The sequence below is a fragment of the Colossoma macropomum genome, unplaced genomic scaffold, assembly GCF_904425465.1.
Source record: "Colossoma macropomum unplaced genomic scaffold, Colossoma_macropomum, whole genome shotgun sequence".
NCBI lineage: Eukaryota > Metazoa > Chordata > Actinopteri > Characiformes > Serrasalmidae > Colossoma > Colossoma macropomum.
Genome location: NW_023494796.1, coordinates 15,500,213 through 15,520,723, shown reverse-complemented (window position 1 = coordinate 15,520,723; position 20,511 = coordinate 15,500,213). Strand labels below are relative to the sequence as shown.

General features: G+C 38.7%; 1 protein-coding gene across 1 annotated transcript in view; it reads left to right on the top strand.

Moving 5' to 3' along the window:
* ndst3 (N-deacetylase/N-sulfotransferase (heparan glucosaminyl) 3) overlaps nt 1–20,511 on the top strand; it is a 193,987-nt gene that overhangs the window by 50,584 nt on the left and 122,892 nt on the right. The window contains exons 2-3 of the mRNA XM_036582931.1: nt 3,345–3,415; nt 7,316–7,403. The gene's annotated coding sequence lies outside the window, so the exon portion shown is untranslated. The remainder of the gene's footprint in view (nt 1–3,344; nt 3,416–7,315; nt 7,404–20,511) is intronic.

Here is a 20,511-nt window from a genome sequence, read left to right as displayed (position 1 = left end):
AACTCCCTGCCACTCCCTCCCCGCGCTTTGATTGGTGAAGAGATACGGCCTCCATGACAGCCAGCAAACCGTACATCAAGCGGCCTGTCAAGGACCACTCGTCATTTACCATCAGCGAATCAGCCGGGCTTGTCCTGCACACTCTGTTTGAACGTTCTTGAGCGTTTAAGCCTTTAACATTCTTTTAACGTTAGCGACGGGTACCTTGACAGGGTCTTTGATAGTAATAGATGAAACCAGCCAACACTGAAACAAAGCAGGCTGATAGAGACAGATTTGTACCTGTGGTCTTTTCCATATGCTTTTTTAAATGAAAACTTGTTTCAAAGGAGCAGAAACATCAGGCCACAGCGTAACTCACGCAGACGCTTTTAATAGCGGATGAGGAATTGCGGTCGCAACTGGTCAGACGGCTTGCATTTGTTAACAGGCTCAACCTATCAAAGAGGTTCTGGATCACTGAAAAGGCAAAGAACTTTTATCATCCAATCCAGAGTTTATAGGACGAGCTGAGGTTAGGGTTGGCTTCCATAGCCTTTGTATGTAATCAAACAAAATGTGGTCACCTGACCATTTTTCTCTGATACAGTGTATACGGTGAGTATTCCAGTACAACCCCGTCTCCAAAAAAGTTGGGACGCAGTGCAAAACTCATCAAACTTTTGTTTCATTGAAAATACAAACACAACATATCAAATGCTGAACCTGAGAAACTAGTTTTTTTTTCAAAGTATATGCCAATTTTGAATTTGATGCCGGCAACACATTTCAAAAAAAGTTGGGACGGGGGCATGTTTACCACTGTGTTTCATCACCTCTTCTTTATACAACACTATGTAAGCGAACTGAGGAGACCGACTGCTGTAGTTTTGAAAGTGAAACGTTTTCCCATTATTGCTTGATATAGGATTTCGGCTGCTCAACAGTTTAAGGTTTCCTTTCTCATATTTTTTCTTTTCATAATGCACCAAATGTTTTTGATGAGTGACAGGTCTGGACTGCAGGCAGACCAGTTTAGCACCCGAACTCTTTCACTGCAGAGCCCTGCTGTTGTAATACATGCAGAATGTGGTTTGGCTGTGTCTTGCTGAAATAAGCAAGGCCTTCCCTGAAAAAGACGTCACCTGGATGGCAGCATGTTGCTCAAAAACATGTTTATACAGTTCGGCATTATTGGTATCTTTAGAGATGTGCAAGTCACCCATGCCATGTACACTAATGCACCCCCAAACCATCACGGATGCTGTGAATAGATGTGTAACAAACCTCTTTGAAAAAGGGTCTGACCGCTTTATCTGAAGGGAACTCTAATCCAGCAGCTTGTAACCTTGCACAGAATGGAACCACAGCCTTATACTGCATGCACAAACTATAAGGCTGTGGTTCCCATCTGTGCAAGGTTACAAGCTGCTGGAGTAGAGTCCCCTTCAGATAAAGCGGTCAGACCCTTTTTCAAAGAGGTTTGTTACAGATTGGCGCCCGAACAGGGACCTAGCTAACACTTTGTGTGTATTTACACCCAATGTCACCAATTTCAATTGACATCTGAAGTTGTGGCCTGGGAAACAACACCTTTTTGGACTCGAGCTGCTCACTTGGTGAGATCAGTCCTTTGTTTCCTTTAAGCAGAGACTTACACCCTGATTCAGACTCTAATACAGTTCCTACTCAAAAGCCTACACAAGTACAACACTGGATGATAACTGTATGTTTTGTAAATATTACGGGTGTAAATACATACTTTGTGCACGCAGTATAAGGCTGTGGTTCCATTCTGTGCAAGGTTACAAGCTGCTGGATTAGAGCCCCCTTCAGATAAAGTAGTCAAAGAGGTTTGTTACAGATGTACACTGATAGCAAGTCAGATGGACCCTCTCCCCTTTAGCCTGTAGGACGCAGCATCCATGATTTCCAAAAAGAATTTCAAATTTTGATTTGTTGGCCTATCTTAAGTCTATCTCAAATGAGCTCATGCCCAGAGAAGGCGGCGACGTTTCTGGATCCTGTTTATATATGGTTTCTTCTTTGCATAGGATTTTATCTTGCATTTGTGGGTGCAGTGATGAACTGTACTACCACTACAGAATCAGGTCTGTTTTTAATGCAGTGCCACCTGATGGCCCAAAGATCATGGCCAGTCAGTATTGGTTTTCAGCCTTGTCCCTTGCATACAGAGATTTCTCTGGATTCTCTGAATCTTTTAATGATATTCTGTACCATAGATGATGAAATCCCCAAGTTCTTTGCTGTTTTACGTTGAGAAACAGTATTCTTGAATTGTTGTACTATTTGTCCATGCAGTCTATCACAGTATTTCTCTCTGGGGTGCTCTTTTTATTCCCAATCATATTAGTGACCAGTTGCCAATTAAGCTAATTAGTTGTGAGAAGTTCCACCAGGTTTTTTTCTAGCATGACATAACTTTACATTTTATTGCCACTGTCCCAACTTTTTTGAAACATGTTGCTGCCATCAAATTGAAAATGTGCATATGTTTTTTAAAAACCAATAACATTTCACCATTTGATATGTATATAAAAGTTTCACCATTTGATATGTTGTCTTTGTACTATTTTCAAATAAAATATAGGTTTTAAATGTTTTTCACATAATTGCATTCTGTTTTTTGTTCATAATTTGTACAGCATCCCAACTTTTTTTGGAAACAGGGTTGTATGTTATTGTTATTTATTATGCTTCTAGTGCTTATATCCACTTTAAATCTACACATATGATGTATTTTGACTTTGAGCTGCTGGAGTTTATAAATGTGAAAGGGGGCTAACAAAGTGTGCAGAGAAACAGATGACCTACAGTCTGTAATTGTAGAACTACAAAGTGCAACTATATGGTAAGGACAAAAAGTGTGGATACAAGGAGGTGCTTTTAATGTTATGGGTGAACTGTGTATGCACTGGAAGCATATTAAATAAAATCAAAAGTGTCTGAATACTTGTTTCACCTCTCTGTGTAAGAAAGGCAACAATATGTTTGAGTTAAAACTTGAGGCCCTGGGGACCAGGCGCATCCTCCTTTGTGCCACTGAATGTTTCTTTCTGACTAAAATGGATCCGTACGAATAAATAAACACAGATTCACACCACAGGGAATGAACACATCAGCTGAGTGGTCTTTTTGCCTGATGGCCTTTCCAGTAACGGGCCATTGTAAGTAATGAGTTGGGTAGCTCTGTGTTTGTTGTGCACCCTGAGGTGTGTTTATAAGTTCCCATAAAGAAAAATGGGCCGAATATGGAACTTAAATGTGCTAAACTGTCAGAAAGTAAACTGTTAGCTTTAATTCATCGCAGCAGGATCATTAAGCAGCGACTGTTCTTTTCCTAGGCTGGTCGGTAGAGTGGTGGACGAAGGGGTGCCACGTTGCAATGATCCCGGACCAATGCGGCTTACTCGAGGTTAGTGTTTCTCAACCTTGTTTCTGTTTAACTTATATATAACGTGCTTCTGACTGCACAGACTCACACTTGTTTTTCTTTTATGCTCTTATGAAGCATCTAAAGTTATTTGGCTGCTAACATGTGTTCCTTTGTGGAGAGTCTGTAGCCCCCGAACTGTGAGCGAGTTCCATTAGGGGCTTCAGTCTGAAAACAGTCATGATTCCCTGAAAAGCTTTTTTTCTATCCATGCTTGCAGTCAGACTACAAAGAATAATAAATAGGTATGTTTTGATTTTCAATACAGGCTTACACTCGTAAAAAGTTCTTCAAGGGTTCTTTAGTAAAGACAGTTGTTATATGTCGAACCATGAACACTGAAAGAACTATTTGCATGCTTAAAGGATTCTTTGCATCATGAAATGGTTCTTTGTATTGGTGGAGAATGTGTTGTATATAGTTGGATGTAGAAGCAAAAAAAAAGGTTTCTTCAGTTGTTACAGGCTTGACATCGCAATAATAGCAGAACCCTTTTCAAAAAGGTTCTACCTAGAAATATAAAGGTGGATTTAGTGATCCTGGGGCCCTAGCCAAAACACAGGAACGGGGCCCCCTGGATGCACATTTTTAAAAGACTTGATACTCTGGGCATATGGCATATCCATTTACACTGCAAGAAATGATATCTCAGCGAGTGAACTCATCTAGTTGGTAATATCTAATATTTCTCATTTTGAGACTGCTGCAAAAGTATAATAGTTAATAGGTCACTTTGCTTGTTTTAAGAAATATAGCTAAATGATCTGCCAATATAGTGAGGTAATTTGGTATGGAGTAACATAGAAGTAATGACTGTTTTACAACCCCAATTCCAAAAAAGTTGGGACGCTGTGTAAAATGTAAATAAAAACAGACTGCAACGATTTGCAAATCTCATTCAAAATAGGCAAAAGGGACTGTTCTGTGGTCCGATGGATCATAATTTGAAAATGTGAAAGAGACACCATGTCCTGCGGACCATCTGGCTTGTTATCAGTGCACAGCTCAAAAGCTTGCGTCTCTGATGGTATGGGGTTGCATTAGTGCCTATAGGTGGCCGGTTAACAATCTGGAAATGCACTATCAATGCTGAACAGTATATAGAGGTTTTAAAACAACATATGCTCCCGTCCAGACGTCTCTTTCAGGGAAGGCCTTGCATATTTCAGCAAGACAATACTAAACCACACACTGCATCCATCACAACAGCATGGCTTCGTAGAAGAAGAGTCTGGGTGCTGAACTGGCCTGCCTACAGTCCAGACCTTTCACCAATAGAAAACATTTGGCGCATCATGAAATGAAAAATCTGGCAAAGAAGACCCAGGGACTGTTGAGCAGCTGGAATCCTACATCAGGCAAGAATGGGACAACATTTCTCTCCCAAAACTCCAGCAATTGGTCTCCTCACTTCCCAGACGTTTACAGACTGTTGTTAAAAGAAGAGGGGATGGTACACAACGGTAGACACGGCCCTGTCCCAACTTTTTTGAGATGCGTTGCTGCCATCAAGTTGAGTTAATGTTTTTCATGAAATGGTCAAATGTCTTACTTTCAACATCTGATATGTGTTCTGTGTTCTATTGTGAATAAAATATAGGTCTATGAGATTTGCAAATCATTGCATTCTGTTTTTATTTACATCTATTTACATTTTACACAGCGTCCCAACTTTTTTGAAATTGAGGTTGTATTTCTTTTATTTTTCAGGAAGTAATAAGTAATGTAATCCCAGTATATTTTGAGAAATGTAATTAGTAGCTTGAGTGGATTACTTTTTTGAGTAATTACCCAACACTGAAGCTATCAATATTACCATTAGCGCTAGCATTATGTACTGCTGAGTCAGTGCAGCATTCTGTTCTGACTGAAAAAAACAAATTTAACTTTGGGACTGCAGCAACAAACTTTTTGCTTTTCTTCCTCTTTCACCATGTCCAAAGAACAAGCAATGTCAGCGAGCGACCAGCTGCAAGCGATGCATTGCTTTTGACAAACAAAAAGACATTTTGACAGACAAATCTCTGTCATTCTACCTTAAAATGCATAAGCAGAAACTCTCCCATGAATTGGAGAAAAGGAGGGATCTCTACACCCCTTTCAGTAAATATACTAAGGATTTTAACTGAAAGGTGTCCATATGAAGAGAAATTGTCAGAGTGCTGAAAGCTGGAGGTAAATAAATACCATTTGTTTTGTGTCACTGATTGACACTAGCAGCTAGCAGGTATAAGTTAGCAGGTAAAACCGAGCTGCCCAATACGACAGTGCAGCAAGGAAACTCAGCTATCTTAGCTGAAGTCTCAAGCTATTTTCTCATAGTTCTGTGGTTTGTTCACTTGACGCTGCTTTGAACCTTTGCTTGCTGTTGCTTTTGCATTTCTCTACAGCACTTGATAACTTTTTTTAAATTTATCTCTCAACAGCCAGAATATCACACTGATGAACCTCCTCTCCAACATATAGATCATTAGTGCGTTTTTCTTACCAGTCTGTCTTTGCGTGGTTGTGTCATCACCTAACAACATAAAATAGTCCATTATAATTATAATCTGGGGGTGGTGATGTGTGATATTACTGAACTACAGTCAGAAATAACTTTTTCCATCAATCCATGCAAAGAACCCTTTAAGCATGCATATGGTTCTTTGAGTGTTCATGGTTCTGTATAGAATTGTTGTCTTTACTAAAGAACCCTTGAAGAACCATCTTTTTTAAATATTGTAAAGAAACAAATTAATCTATATTTTATTTCTTAAAAATGCTCATTATGATCATGCAGGTTTATTGTGACAGTAGCTGTTTTTGCGTCACACATTTTACCAAACACACTGTTGTAAGCAGTCTCTCCTATCTCAATTTCTGTGTTACAGGCTTGAGTTACAGTCTTGTATCTCTATCAGAGTTGGTGTCGCAGTGGCCTCCCTTGCTTGTCTCCTTCCTGCACAGTCAGTCAGTTTTTGGGGACGGTCTGTTCTTGTCAGATTTACATCTGTGTCACACTTTTTCAAGTTTTCAGAATAGAATAGTTGGTTTAGTACCATATCTACATACAAGAGCCTTTTTGTTTCAGTTAGGTCGTTTTTTAAAGAACCCTTTTTTGTAAATGAGCATGCAAGTGTGAATGAAGTGTATGTAAATACAGTCTCTGACTTTTCCACAGTACTGTTTATTTGAGTGTGTATGTCTGAGTGGAGCGCTTTGTCTATTTTTTTATATGTGTGTGTGTGTGGGAGTAGTTGTGTATGTCTGTCCAGATTGCTGGACAACTAGAAAATGTATAGCGTTGTGGGGACTAGTCCCCATGAAGAGATTTTCTTAATGCATCTTTTATTAGAAAAAAATAACCCTGCGATGTCATATATATTGTCTTGTTTTCCAGCAATCTGGGGACATGTAATCCCCACAAAAAGCTAAATACATAGCCAGACACGCACAGCCAGACACACAAACACATAAAAAAGACACAGCGCTCCACTCGAAGACAGTTCTGACAGATTACTTAAGTGTCTGTCACCATTTACAGTCCAATTTCAGGCTCCCGCAAGTGTCACCGAGCGTTTCAGCCGCAAACAAGCAATTACCGAGTGCGCACACCCACTCACACCCCCCGACATGCACACACATACACATGCTCACACCAAAACACCTTTTTCTTATTCTTTTCCGTCTGCGAAGATGTGTGATGTGTTTTTAGCAGTTTCCTCTCTCCACACAGGCCTCCAACTGCAAACACACACACAAATGCACGCTGATTTCTCTCTCTCCCACACACTCCTGAAAGCAAGCGCTCTAACCCGACTCATTTAGCTGAGTAATACTTTGAAGGTTCACTTGACACAATTTTGTCATTTTTGAAATTGGTTACTCTTATTCAATTAGCTGCTGTTGGAGTGCTGTCGTTCGTACAAAGAAGAACAGAAGAGGAGAGAGGAGCGGAACAGCTAATCAGCTAATGGAACTCTACCAGGTGAGGCCTTCGCTATCTTCCTCATAAAGCCCATCCAAAGCTTTCAGTGCGTTGTTCATCTGGGTCACATTAAAACTCACTGGAGAGAAAAATACTTTTTATATTACATGCTGGGGTCAAACGTGTTAAACACTGCAGCCATTTGTGCACATTTACTTTGCTCCAGTTTCATTCAGTCAGCTTAATTCACACAGTTCCATGAAATTAAGTGGAACGTTGATGTATTTTGACTTTACTGAGCTGCTTCAAATGATACTATTACCTGCAATTGAGAACATTTAAGAGGAACGGAATCGACTTTTTCCCTCAGTGCTGCTTTAGTCATTCGCTTACTTACCCATATGCTAAGGAAATATATTTACATATTTTTTAAAATAGGTGTCATATGTTATATATTTCTGACATAATGTATATCGTTGCTGCCAAAGAGAAGCATCTCCATTTTTGTTGATTTTTTTTTTTGTTTCTACATCATTTGAACGCAGCAGTTGTGCTTTACTTTGTGTGGGGATTTTACGATAAATGGACCAATAGAAATGCTCCACAATCACTTGGAATAAAACCACTTTACATTAACTTACATTAAAAAGTATTAGGTTTTTGCCTTCTCCTGTAAAGTTGCAATTTTTGAGATTCATGTTTTTCTTTGGATAGCGACGATATGTAAATAGTAAAAATTGACACCATTACATACACTGGAAAAAAAAACAGTAAAAGGTTTCAGTAGCAGGGTTGCCATTTATTAACATTATGTTTTTTCAAAGATGGTGAAAATCTGTAAAAGTTTCACTGGTGCAACTAGTTATTCTGATTTATGGTATTTTTTCATAATAATAACAGTAACAACCATTAAAATGAACGCAAATTTAATTTGTTTTTTTGCCAATTAATATTCTTACGCTATATGCGTAGTTTGCTTTCATGCATTTAAACCTTTTTCAAAAAACAGGAATTGACCATTAAATTTGACAGTGAAAATACTTCTCTACAATGTATGTTCTACATACGTACACATATTTCAACATATTGACATATATGCCCATATAAAATATTTAAAAATACATTTATCACATCTACTGCACATATACTTTTCTTCTATATGGGTGACATGCCTTTAACTTACATTCATCTAATTATCTATTAAATTTACCTTAACCTCAACCTATAATACAACACCTAACCCTCACTCTGGTCTTAATCCTAAGCACTTTCACCAGGTAACTACAGCATGAATATGGTTAACAATTTGAACATCTGTAGATTATCTATAGCAGGCTATCTAAATAAAATGAGACCTTTGCTTCCTTTAAATTCATTCTGTTGGATCAACCTCTCACTTCAGAGCTTTAGAATCTGACAAACTTCAGTTCCTGTGCTGACACACAGGGAACCATTAAAAAGTTTGGAATTGCTGTTTAGGAGTTTGGAATGACTGGGCCTCATTCACCAAAACCTTCCTAAGTTTTTTCTTAAATTTGTTCTTGAGAAAAATCCTTAAAAAAAAGTCTACGTCAGATTCATGACGTGTTCTTAAACTGCAGAATTGTTCACACCTCTTGAGTTTGTGCTCTTGAGTGTGTGTAGATGCTGTTCTTACCTAAGAACAAATCTCAAATAAGAAAACACTGGTGCATGGCAGAATCTTCATTAAACTGCACAAGTGGGTTTAAGAAATTTCTTGTTAAGAACGGTTGGTGAATGAGGCCCAATGTTTTCAATAATACAAAACCAATTTGGTTGCAGAGACACAAAATTATCCAAATGTGATGCTACTTCTATACAACTTAATAGGTCTTAAATAATTTGTAGGAAGCTGTAAAAGAAGGAATTAAGCAATGTTAGTGTCCAGAATGATGAACTGTAGCTGATTCCCAAAATGACCTAGAAGGCTGTTTAACATTGAGAAAGAAGTTCTAATAAAATTAACACCAAAAATGTCTCACGCTTCAAAATGTTGACCAAATCTTGAGATATTTAAGAAATTATTATTTAGAAAAGCCTTTAAAACATTTTGTTGTTGTCTGTTACCTGATGTATTGAATATCACATCGAAAAATACATTCTAGTCATGCTATTTCAGTCTACACTGTATTAAAACAATAATGCACACTGTAGCAAACAACACCCCTTAACTATGGTACATTCATGGCAACGCAGGGCCTTGCTCTATAAAACAGAAAGAAGATACTGTTTGATAAAATACACCAACAACTGTGTCCAACAACTATTATTAATGTTTATTCTTATAATAGCATACAGTTATGTGGTTCTTCTGTGTTAAGCAGTGTTAGTTAGCAGTAGGCTATAACGGTCATGCAGTGTATCAATTAACAATTCTTTCATGCATACTTGGTGCATTAAAGAGAACTGGAGTTTTATATTATAAAACGGATAGTTCTGGTCCTAATTTAATTACGCAAACCTATGACCACCTCACAACAACTGAAACTGTATTAAAAACCATTGTGCTCTGATGTGAGTTTTAAAGCGGAACTCCACAGATTTTTCAAAATTTTTGCATAATTAAATGGTTGATGTATCAGCAAAATCATTCATATCCAGTTTTAAGCTTTGAATTGAAATATTTACTGAATGATTCACTGTGAAAAGGCTGTAAATAGGATCAGAATTTTAGTGAGGCCTGTTTTGCAAAAATGTTACCCCTCTCTCTCTCTCTGCTTTGCTCTTTTGCAGCTGTCCTCATTGAGCACTGAAAAGGCACACATTAAACATGTTATAAAAGTCTGTCGTTACCAAACCCCAGCTAGGTACTCATACAGTTAATGAGTCAGAATACAGCCTAATGTACCTGCTGGTTTCTTAATGATACTACACGATCAATATGCCAGTTAACAGTGAATGTTCTCATGGCAGTTGTAGTTTGTTAAGTGTAGGTAACAAAATACAGCTTTAATTTCTTATCTAATCACTAGTATAGCCAACTATGGAGCCTGTAGCCTAAATAGAGCAGCTACTGGAACTAGACTAAAGCATACTGATTTAGCTAGCAACGCTGTGAGTGCTCCAGATAAGGAAATGAATAAAGGAGTTTGCATTTTACATGAATATGGAAAATTTCACATTAAAATGTTAAATTATGCTCATGAACTCTTACATTTTTACCATAGCGATGTTATATGTTAGCGTATAGCAACATCTCAAGAAGGCAATGTTACTCTAGTACTCAGGGCAGCATAGCGTCTCGTACAGGCATAAACAGAGCGGGCAGTTTGGTCTAGGGCCGAGCTACAGCTGTTCTGAGGTCAGCTGAGAATCTTATAAAACCCTTCAGAAACTTAAGAGGACCTCAGTGTCCTAATGCTAGCCACGAACGCTAGCTAACTCACTGAAGCAATTGCAGATAATAACGGTTGCTGAGCAGTAATTGGAGGGTTTCGAAAATAACGGCAGATTTTGATTGGCCATAATACGGTGACAGCGCTCACAGAAAACAAATCAAACTTCATCATCTCACGAATGCAGCATAATAAATATTCTGTCCCCATTTGATTGGGTGGCCTGTGATACTGTGGCTGCGCCACTGAGTAGACTGTATTATTGTAATAGCTCTGTCTCTACTTTTAATCTCATGAATGGAGGAAAGGAAAAAACCCTTCTAAACATCTGAGGTCCGGACTTCGGTGTCCTCATAGGTAGTTACGGCCATGACTGTGAATCATGTCTCACACACTTCAAATGTCTGTGTTTTTAATTAGATTTGCCTTAGGTAAAGTTAGTATTAAACCCAATGTGAGAAAACCAATGTGGCACCGTTAGCTTGATGCTAACGCAACAAAGAAAGTTGCATCTCTGACTGCTTGGCTGGTCACCAGCGAAACCACCATATGTTGTGTTTTGAATGCTGGTCAACCAGCATGACCATGCTAAACCAGCTAATTCAGCGCCAGACCAGCAGTAGACCTGCATAAACTCAGCTCTGTGCTGTTTTTTTTGGTGGGGATTAAGCCTTAGCGGAAACTATCCTTCTGGACGTACTTTGGTGAGTGAAAACTACTTATAAGGTGAAAGTCCTTGTTCTTCTTTAGCAGTTCATATGTGCTTCACAAGAATTGTTTACTGCAATTAATATTATAAATTAAATTACATGTTGAAAATGTGTTTTTGATCATGTTTTTATACTTCATTGAGGCCATACGTTACAGTGATTTTATGCTTACCTGTGAGAAAATCATAATAATGCACAGCCTGTCGTGATTTATTGCGTTATCTTACAAAGGCTTTATAAGTGGCCAGTCAGACTTAAAAGGTGGATCTATCAGTTTCATGGTATTGTTGAATTAAAGAACAGCGTTATTAACTTTTGAACGACAGTGTATGTTACATACCCTGGTCAAATTATGTCTTCATTTTCTAAGTGAAAATATGTTAATACATCCTCTATGGAGAACACACTGCTGCACATTTTAATACACAATCACTGTTTATTTGCATATTAAACATTTTATGTTCATTTTTTTGGTGGTGTCAAAGTTTGCAGCATAAGCTTGCTAACATGTTGCTAAGGTTTTCCCAGGTGGTTGCTATGGTATCCCAGACGATTGCTAGGCGGTTGCTATGAAATCCTACGTGGTTAATAGAGTGTTACTAGCGGGCTCCTATCATTGTAATATAAGCTGGGTGCACAAACTTGGACCCCATTCATTCCTATGAGAAAAAAAATCGCCATTTAACGATCATCAGACGAAAACCGAATGTCTGATCAAAAAGCTGTATACAAGCACATTATTGCCGATCAGACCAAATCAGTGTCGATATCTTGAAAACTGCGGGACAAGTTAGTGGACAAAAATCTGACAGTAAAATCATAATAATAAGAGGGAGAATATGCCGTTGCATAACAATAATGTTGCGACACACATTTCACACACTACTGTCAGTAGTTCCATGTTGAAAATCAGCTGCTCCTGCACTACTGCTATTCGACGACTGTAGCCCTCCAGTTCAAATATAGCTCTTAAATGCCGAGATCCATTTATGACTCTCATAATAAAACTTTTTAATGCCAGTGAGTTTGTTATGACACATTTTATATATTTTTTTGTTTGTTCTATATATCAAACTAAAAATAGAAAATTTGCACTAAAATTTGCAGAAAAATGCCACATTTAAGTTTGACTGGGGTTGTTCAAATGTTTGAGCTATAACTTAATGCCCTGCTTTTTAAAAAGAAAAAAATAAGCAAAAAAATATGAGATTAAGAAATTAACTACACAAAGTAATAAAATTATTTTAATCATTTAACTTAATAATTTTCCAATATAAGAAATTCAGCAAATAAAGAGAGATTGTCTATTTCATTTGGAAGAAATCTGACATATCAATGTTACCTGTAGTGGATGTGTTAACATATTCACAACTAGAAAATCACCAAGGTGTAGTTTGACCAGGGGTGCCCAAACTTCTGCACAAGACTGTAGGGCATGTACAGCTCTGTATGGCCTTGTTCAGACTGGCAGCCCAGATCTGATATTTTGCATATCCAGATTGAGTTTTGATAGTCTGGACAGCTAAAAAAAACACAAAATCCAATGTTTGCGGATCGGATCCAAACCACATTTGGTGGTGGTTTGAAATGCGATTTCAATTCAGATTTTTACAGACGTGTTTCAGTCTGGATGCTTTGGCCGCCAAATTGGATTTTAAAGTGATTTTTGCGTCACTTGCAACACAACAAACAGTGACAATGTAAAATCCAGAGAGACAGAATTGCTGGGATTCAAAAAGAGCACTAAAGATTTGTGATTATGCAGAGTTTTGAAGAGTTTGGAGGGCGAGATGATACACCTCCATCTCTCCTGCATCCGTGTTTGAATTCGAGCGCAGCTATGTAGTTACTGATGCCGTGACCACAGCAACCCATGCAGATAGACTAGTGATGTCTGAACACACAAATCCAATCTGATCACATGCAAATAACAGTGCGAACAGTCATCCCAACAGAACTGATCTGAGAAACAATTCTGATTGGCCTGCAGTCTGAACACAGCCTAAGAAGTCATGAGCTGGTGGTCTGGCTGCCTGGATTTGCAGTACTGTTGAGATGCGTTTTCGGAGTTGGTCGAGGGTTACACAGCTAACAGAGCTGTCTCTGCTGCGGCGGCCTGCGAGGCCCGAGCACATAACTCTGCCCCGACAGCACAGCAATCCATCAGACCGAGAGAGAGAGAGAGAGAGAGGAAGAGCTAGAGAGAAAGAGAGAGAGAGGAAGAGGTTAAGCGAAAGAGGTTAGGCAGAGGAAGGGAGCAGAGAGACAGCGGATAGAGGGGGTGTAGAGAGAGAGACAGAGAGAGAGGGAGGGGGGAGGGATGGAGAGATAGGGATCGATCGGCTCTAGTAATTACACGGCGATTTATGACTGAGAGGTGCAGTAGATCGCCTTTAATTTCACACCGTAACTCAAGTTATTCCTTCTTTCTTCCCTCCGTGACTGAGCAAGGTCAGTGTGTGTGTGTGTGTGTGTGTGTGTGTGTGTGTGTGTGTGTTTGTGTATGAGGGGGGTAGATCATTTACACACTGTCGGCTTCTGCTGAGTAGCTTCCCTGTCACCGAGATATGATCATTCTGGACACGTTTTTCTCTGCCAATACAAGCTGCATCTCTCTCTCTCTCTCTCTCTCTCTCTCTCTCTCTCTCTCTCTCTCTCTCTCCAGCACCAGAGCCAAACCACTTTAACTTTGGCTGTTGGTCCTTGCTGACTGTAGTAATATAAAAGCAATTGGCCAGGACGGACAGTAATTGGCTGTACGAGCTTTGATAACACATTTGTTGAGCGCCTGCAACGCCCAAACGTTTTTCTCAACAAATGAAGACACGACAAAGTGTCATTTTTTTTTTTCCGGCCTAGGCCCCGAATCATCAGGAAGTTCCTCAGGGGCCTCGTTTTTCTCTCCTCACTTGTTTTCTTCCAAATAAGGTTGAAAGGTGAAGCCACAGTCGCGCGACAGCGCTAGCAGTTTTAGCAGCCTTGTTTTCTGTTTCGGCGAAAAGAATCTACTTCTCACAGTTTGTGAAGTAATCTCTGTAGGTGATCACTGTATGACAAACTGTTGTCTACAAATACAAAAATCAGCTAAAAACAGTAGAAAGTCTGAACTTTGTCTGCATTTCTGTCTGTTTTTAACAGCCGCAGTGTCAGAAACCACATAAGTAAGTCTATTTGAGATTGCTGAACAGCTTGACATGGTTTGAGGCACGTTTGTAATGATTTAGGCATGAGGTTTGCACGATGCTAATTGGTGCCAGTTGCTGATAAGTGCCGTTACTTGTTAGCAGTGTTAGCTTCATAGCTCTGGCACAAAACTAAAGAAGCAAACTTCAGACACCAACCATGTCTTGGCTGATGAGCTACATTTAGGTTAAGGAATAAAATTGTGTTAATTTGTTTTCCTTTGATATGAATGATCTCCAAGACATTCAGGCCCACTGTCGTCCAGACAGTTCTAATCAACTAATAGAACCAGGCAGGGCCTTTGGTATGTTCTTCGTATAGCCTTTCTAAAGCTTGGAATACCTTGTACAGTAGATCTATACTTTTCTCAGTGTTTTTACATGATACTTTTATTTCTACCGAAGTACATTTGTAAATAAATGCTATTGATGTTCTGTGACTGACTTCTTTATTGGGGTCAATTGCATTGTGTTCTGTTGGAGGAACTGCTTTGCTGTTGCTAACACCTCTTACTTTGCTGCTTTAGACTTTTATTTTAGGCCAGAAGGATCCAAAAACAAAGCACTAGCATCGAACAAACTTCAGTTTCTGTGCTGATGTATGCTGGGTGTAGGTGCGTAAGAAGTTCTACCACAGTTCTGTTTTCCTACTTGAATCAACATTCAAGGATATCTGAAACCTGATACTTTGATACTTTTGTTCTATTTGAATTGTTACTTGTGGACTTCTTAGACCTGCTACTTTTTCACCTTTACTTCTACTTCAGAAGTAACTTGTAGAGTTTTTAGACCTGATACTTTTCACACTTTTAGGTCTACTCGAATCATTACTTAAGGAATTTTTATACCTAAAACTTTTGTACTTTTTCTTTTACTTGAATCCTTATTTGAGGAATTTTAAGACCTGATACTGCTGCACTTTTACTTCTACTTAAGAAGTTACTTGACGAGTTTTAGACCTTATCTTTTTGTAGCTTCATTGGACGTAAAACCTTTGTACTTGACTTGTTACTTAAAGAGTTTTAATGCCTGTTACTTTTGTACTTTTACTTCTACTTGAATAGTTACTTGAGGAGTTTTTAGACCTGATACTTTTGTACTTTTACTTCTATTTCAATCATTAATTGAGGAGTTTCTACACCTGATACTTTTATACTTTTACTTCTTCTTGAGAAGTTACTTCTGGAGTTTTAAGGTCTGATACTTTTGTACTTTTACTTCAATTTAGATCATTACTCCAGGGGTTTTACAGACTTTTTAGGCCATTTTTTGGGCATTCTTTCAGAACTTTTTTGGGCATGTCCAATTCCACCCACTACCTAAGTCTCCCCCAATCACACAATACTACCAGCACTAGGAGAGTGAAGGCTACCACATCCTTCCTCAGCCATGTGAAGCCAGCCACCGTATCTTTTCGAACTGCTGCTACTACACCATCATTGGACAGGTAGACTTGGTACTTTTATACTTTTACTTATATTTGAATTGTTACTTGAGGAATTTCTTTTAGACCTGATACATTTGTACTTTTACTTCTGCTTGAAATGTTACTTGAGGGGTTTTTAGACCTGATACTTTTGTACTTTTACGTCTACTTGCATCGTTACCTGAGTTTTTAGACCTGATACTTTTATACTTTTACGTCTATCAGAATTGTTACTTCAGGAGCTTTTAGACCTGATACTTTTGTAATTTTACTTCTACTTTAATTGTTACTTGAGGAGCTTTTAGACCTGATAATTTATGCTTTTACCTCTGCTTGCATCGTTATTTGAGTTTTTAGATCTGATACTTTTATACTTTTATTTCTATTAGAATCGTTACTTCAGGAGTTTTTAGAACTGTACTTAAATTGTTTCTTGCGCAGTTTTTCTGCTGGCTCTTTGACCTGGAGCCGGAAGTTGAGGTTAGATGACTCAAGACTAAAGAGCCGTTGACCTAACGTAAGTTTCTGATAAACCACACGACCTGGAGCTTGGCAAAATGTAGTTTCTCATAAATTCGCATGTAGGCGTGTGCGAAAGTGGGTGCAGAGCTGTGTGTGTGTGTGTGTGTGTGTGTGTGTGTGTGTGTGTGGATCAGACTGTTGTGGTTTTAATTGTAAACAAGTCAGAGAAAGCACGTGAGCATGTGTGTTTGTGTGGGCGTGTAAGAAGCAGCTTGAGAAACTTAGTTAAAATTGAATTAGCTGTGTGTATGTGTGTGTCTTACAGTGAATCGTCACCTCGGTTACACGTGTGGTCAACCACTTCCCTCTCTCTCCTCCTCTACATCATGTGTGTTAAGCGTAGGCGTGCAACTGCCAAAACACACAACTACCTCATCACTTTCTCGCTCTCTCTCTCTGTCTCTCCTCCTCTTTATCTCTGTCTCTCTCTCTCAACTGAACTTAACTCAGACAAGCTTCCCCGGCATGACCATATTAAGTTACAGTCAAGTCAAAGCATTTAAATCTGTTTATCATTCAGAGACCACCGTTCATTTAATAATTTCCAGTCAAAACATTCATTTTCAGCATCAGGAGAAAAAAGCAGAAAGTATATGAGTAACAGAAAATTACACAGAGGTATCAACAACTAATTAAATCCATTGTTCAGTATTTAGTGTGTCCACTCTTCACCTTTATTACAGCTTCTATTCTTTTGAGGAGACTGCAGTAATATTTTTCTACACTTCCAAAAGTTCAGTTTAGAAGTTGGTTATATTGTCCGTTTCTCACAAACAAACAATCCCAAACACATTCAGTGATGTTGAGGCAACTGTGTATTTTATTAGAAATTACTGCTTACAGGTTTATTACAAGGTAGGAGTTTCTAATAAATTGGCCAGTGAGTGGAAGTACAAGGTAGGTGTTTGTATTAAAGTGGCCAGTGAGTGGAAGTACAAGGTAGGTGTTTCTAATAAAGTGACCAGTGAGTGGAGGTACAAGGTAGGTGTTTATAATAAAGTGACCAGTGAGTGGAAGTACAAGGTAGGTGTTTCTAATAAAGTGACCAGTGAGTGGAAGTACAAGGTAGGTGTTTCTAATAAAGTGGCCAGTGAGTGGAAGTACAAGGTAGGTGTTTCTAATAAAGTGACCAGTGAGTGGAAGTACAAGGTAGGTGTTTCTAATAAAGTGGCCAGTGAGTGGAAGTACAAGGTAGGTGTTTCTAATAAAGTGGCCAGTGAACCCATAGTTATGTTTTTCTCAGACATGCACAACTCTTTTACACTGTAGTGTCCACCATGGGCCGTGCGTCTTGGGAGCGGCCATGCAAAGTGGCTCTTGGGAGGCACCATGCTCCCGGCCTAAAATGGATTGTTGTAGTAGTAGTTGTTGTTGTTGTTGTTGTTGTTTTTGTTTCTACTAGTAAAGTAGTTGTTGTTTGCTAAATTATGTCTGCAGAGGGTGGGCTTTTTAGGTTAAGGTGTGCATTCTCCACATGTGTTGTGTCCTTTTGCATTACGCCCTCAGTGGTTTCACGCTAGGGCAGTGCTCGGCTGGGCAGTTTTCCCTTGCTCCTGTTCAGAATAAAAGAGCATTGGCCTATATGCGCTATGCTGTCCACATTTTCTGCGCTGACTCTACAATATTGATATTCTGATAGTATACTGTAGAACAAATTATTACCCCTACTAATTCTATTGTTGATGTGCCTACTGACTTTCAAGGAGCGATACACCCTTCTCCAATATTTTCGGTGTCTCTCTCTCTCTCTCTCTCCCTCAGAGAGATTCAGTCTGTGTCTGAATCTCTATGTATACACATCATAACAAATTCAGCTACCACGATGTAGTTTGCCCAAAAATTGCCCAAATAACTCTTGGCACATACACACAGTCGCAAATCAGACGTGAGAAGATTTGCTTTGATGTGATTGATTGGTGTGCAGATATGCGAGAAACGATTCGTGACTCAGTTTTTTGCAGAAAGTGAATTAAGGTCAGCTTCACTTTCACACTTTAAATACATCACACAGTCAGAATTTGTTACTGTTGTAATTCAAAACTGTAGCTGGAGTCCACAAAGACCCTCTTACTTAGGCTTTGCTTGAAGAATTAGACATGCTAAACTCTTCTTGACTTTTTTGCTCTCTAAAACTAAAAGAAGAATTCAGATGTTCTAATATAATCTTAAAGAGCTGAGTCTGGTAAAAGCAGAAATAAATATCCACTCACTTTCTTTCCCTTTATTAGAAACCTCTACTTTGTACTTCTGCTCACTGGCCACTTATTAGAAACCCTTACATTGTACCTTCACTCATTGGACACTTTGTTACAAACCTCTAAATGATGAGTGATTGAAAGGTAGTTGTTTTTACCTCAGTTTCAAAAAAAGGTGGCACAGTATGTAAAATTAACAAGAAATTTAATGCTTTATCTTAGCAACTTGATGTTAACTTCATTAATTCTGACATTGCGTGATGCAACACGATCCAAAAAAGTTGAGACAGGGACTAATTAAGACTAGGAATCTTGTGAAATGTTAAAAAAAGCAACTAAACAGGTGATGGAATCATGCTTGAATATAAAAAGAGCATTCAGGAACGGCCTAGTCCTTATGAGCAAGGGTGGGTCAAGGTTAAGTCACTTTACCTAAAAATGCACCAGCTAATAATCCAGCAGTTTAAGAACAATGTTCCTCAACAAACAAATGCTAGGGTTTTAAGTATTTCCACCTACTCGATGCATAATGTCATTAAAAGATTCAGGGAATCCAGAGGAATCTCTGTGGATAAAGGACAAGGCCGAAAACCACACTTGAATGCCCATGACCTCTGATCCCTCAGACAGCACTGCATTAAAAACCGACATGTTTCTGTGATGGATATCACCACATAAGCTCGGGAATACTATGACAAACTGTTGTCAATAAACAATTTCAGCGACAAATGTGAATTAAGACTATTCTATGCGCAGCGGCAGCCACGCCAACAACATCCAGAAACGCTGCCGACTTCTCTGGGTTTGAGCTCATCTGAAATCAACCGATGCACAAAAATGATCATCATAAAGTTCAAAAGTGAGGGTTTGTCATGGTATTAGTGGTATGGTATTAGTGCCCATGACACTGCGCACATCTGTGATGGCACCATTAATGAAAACAAAGAGAATTCATTAATTATTGCATTCTGTTTTTATTAGTGTATCACATACTGTCATAGTGTGAATTGAGGTGTGTAGAAACCTTGTATTTTCATTCTTCCATCACTTTCAGCGTCATAGACCAATTTTTTTCATATGTATCATTCTACTGAATTGGTTCAAAGTCAGAGTTGAAAACACATTTCAGACTTTTAACTGACTTGAACTTTAGACTAAAATCCTTGTGAGCACTAACACAATAATAACACTTCCAAAAAACTAAAACTAGGTGCTTCGGTGACAAGTTCAGCTAATTTTGAGCAGAGCTCAAAAATGCTAGCAAGTACATGACTAACAAACACAGGTTTGAACAGTTATACACACATAGTGGCCAATGCAGATAATACAGGTTGCTGTCAATTTGTGGGAACTAGTGTCTGTAGATTAAAACAGATTGAGTTATGTCAAGATAATGTTTCTAAAAAAGAATGGGTCATATAACTAGGAAGGCCAATGCATCGAATTACTATTTATTTTCATTTTTCAAGTGAATTGCTATGCCATTATTTTGCAATACTAGGTCATTATTTTGCGGTGCTAAGTCATTTGAATCCTGAAAACAATTGAATTCTACCCACCTTCTTTGTTTGTGGTGCTACCCTACCACAAATATTACACTTTGGCCCCAAGACAAATGTTTGGGCACCCCTGTTCTAGAGGATGCTTAACACAAACTGCTACAGCAGAGGTACCTAATCTTGGCCTTGGAGATCTACCACCCTCCAGAGTTTAGATCCAACATGCCTGGATCTAATAATCAGATGCTCTTGAAGGCCTTCATCACTTGGATCAAGTG